Here is a 3,079-nt window from a genome sequence, read left to right on the forward strand (position 1 = left end):
AAACAAAGGAAAGATGATCTTTTAGAGGATCCGACTTCAGGTGGAACGAGTTTAAAGAAGCCCTGAGGACTAAGTTTTATCCTGCGTACTTAAGGAAGCAAAAGGCTATGGAGTTCACCAATTTGAGGATAGGGACTATGTCTGTTAATGAGTATTATAGCAAATTTTGGAGTTAATGAGGTTCGCACCTGAGATAGTACCATCTGAGACTTTGAAGGCCCAAAGGTTTGAGCAAGGGTTAACCTTAACTCTCCAAAGTAAAGGAGGAGTAACTTTTGAGACTCTTGATGAAATTTATGGTAGAGCTGCTCACTTATATGGGATTAAAGGAAGAGAGATTGAAGGGACTTCCTCTGGGGAAAAGAGGAAGTATAACAACAATGGGAACCAACAAATTGAGATAAGAAGCCTAAGCCAATGGTGGATTTCACAAACTGAGAAATAATAGGTACCTAGTCGGAAGCCTAATGGGAACCAAGGGAATGGGAAGAAAGCTGAGAGAACCTTTTTCTGCAAAAGGTGTGATAAGAACACCCTGGAAAAGATTGTCAAGGCAACTTGGTGACATGCCATTATTGTCAGAAATTGGGCACCGTGATATGAGTGCTTTAGAAAAGCTGGTGGAGAACCTGCAGTCAAACCTGACCCGAGTAGTAAGGCACCTCAGAATGATCAACGAAGTTAGCTTCTTCCAATGCTGGTGTTAAACCAGGATGGAGAATCAGTCTAAAGGAGATTTTCATCATGAACCGCCGTGAGGCTCAGAATGTTTCTGAGGTAGTAGTTGGAACCTTTTTCATTAATTCCTTGTCTGTCAAAGTGTTATTTGATTCAGGAGCATCTCATTCATTTATTTCTAGCACTTTAGTAGACAAGCTCCAGTTAAGCAGTCCAGTGTCTATTTCTTTGAAATTGCATTGCCATCAAGGAAAATGTTTAATTTTACTAGATTGCATAGTCAAGTACCTTTAGTGATAGTTGGGTGAACCTTCCGTCCGACTTATTTGAGTTTGATTTGTCAGACCTCGATGTGGTTTTGGGGATGGATTGGTTGGGAAGATTAAGGCTCAATTGATTGTGAGGCCCAGAAGGTGTCCTTAGTCGGCCCAAGAAAGAAAGGGTGACTTATAGGAAGCTTGGGAAGGAGAAGGAATGAAGATAGTGTCTGCGATGAGAATTCAATCTTATGTGAAGAAGGGGTGTCCATTATTCTTATGTGGAGTTCAGAGGATTGAAAAGGAAGATGAGAATAGGGAGATCCCGGTCGTATCTGAGTTTCCTGATGTGTTTCCTGAAGAGATACCGAGTGTGCCACCGGTTAGGGATCTTGAGTTCATCGTAGACTTGATGCCAGGAACCGGACCTATTTCAAAGGCTCCTATAGAATGGCTCCAGCTGAGATGAAAGAGTTAAAAGTTCAGTTGGAGGAGTTATTGGAAAAAGGGTATATAAGACCTAGTTCGTCTCCTTGGGATGCACCTGTATTGTTTGTGAAAAAGAAGGATGGTAGTTTGAGGTTGTGCATTGATTATCGGGAGTTGAACAATGTGACGATCAAGAATAAGTATCCACTTCCGAGAATAGATGATTTATTTGATCAGTTGAAAGGAGTGGGGATTTTCTCGAAGATAGATTTGAGGTTAGGTTATCACCAATTGAGGATTGCTGAGGGTGATATTTCTAAGACTGCATTTAGGACGCGTCATGGTCACTATGAGTTCACAGTGATGCCATTTGGTCTGAATAACGCACCTGCAATGTTCATGGATTTGATGCATAGGATTTTCAGGCCATGCTTGAATAAATATGTGGTTGTGTTATAGATGATATTTTGATATATTCGAAGGTTAGGAGCAGTCATGAACTGCATTTGAGGGAATTTTGTCCACCCTAAGAGAGCATAAGTTGTACGCCAAGTTCTCTAAGTGTGAGTTTTTGGTTGGATAAGGTTGCATTTTTAGGACATGTTATCTTAAAGGATGGAGTTTCAGTGGATCCTGCTAAGATTCAAGCGGTGCGCGAGTGGCCAATACCAAAGATAGTGTGTGATATAAGGAGTTTCCTTGGGTTAGCTGGTTACTATCGAAGATTTGTAAAGGATTTCTCGAATATCTGAGACCAATGACTAGCCTGATGAGGAAGAATGTAAGTTTGTTAGGAATCCAGAGTGTGAGGAAGTTTTTTTTGGTGTTGAAGGAAAGGTTGACTACAACACCTGTTTTGGCTCTACCTGAGGAAAGCCAGCAGTATGATTTTTAAGTGATGCTTCGAAATTTGGTTAGGGTGTGTATTGATGCAGAACCGGAAGGTCATGCTTATGCTTCTAGGCAGTTAAAACCATATGGTGAATTATCCAACCTATGATCTTGAATTAGTTGTAATAGTGTTTGCTTTGAAGTTATAGCGAACACTTGTATGGGGAACGTGTAAGTTGTACACGGATCATAAGAGCTTAAAGTATATTCTCACTCAGAAGGAGTTGAACATGAGGCAGAGGAGGTGGTTGGAGTTGATCAAGTATAATGATCTAGAGATCCAGTATCATGAAGGGAAAGCTAATGTTGTTGCTGAGCATTAAGTCGAAAGTCGAGTCATTCAGTTAATGCAATAGTGTTGCCAAGTCAGTTATGTGTCGAGTTTCTAAAAATGTCATTGGAAGTATAGAAGAAGGAGGTGTTGAAGAATTATTGGGTTCTTTGTCGATTCAACCCTCAATCTATGATGAGATTAGGGAGGTCAATAAAGGATGAAAAGTTAGAAAAGATTCGAGAGAAGATCCGGATGGTCAGGTGTCGGATTTCCAGATAGCCGATGATGGAAGTATTCGGTTCAAAGGAAGGTGGTGTATACCAATAATAGAGAGAGTTGAAGCGGAAATTAATGGAAGAAGCTCATAGCTCACCTTATTCAGTACACCCAGGTGGTGATAAGTTGTATAAGGACATGAAGCAAATGTTTGGTGGCCAAACATGAAGCGAGAGGTAGCAGAGTTCGTGGCTAAGTGTCTCACATGCTAAAAGGTCAAGTTTGAGCACAAGAGATCGCAAAGGAAGGTTCAGCCCTGGATATTCCGAGATGG

The sequence above is a fragment of the Beta vulgaris genome, chromosome 3 (genome assembly GCF_026745355.1).
Source record: "Beta vulgaris subsp. vulgaris cultivar EL10 chromosome 3, EL10.2, whole genome shotgun sequence".
NCBI classification, from domain to species: domain Eukaryota; kingdom Viridiplantae; phylum Streptophyta; class Magnoliopsida; order Caryophyllales; family Amaranthaceae; genus Beta; species Beta vulgaris.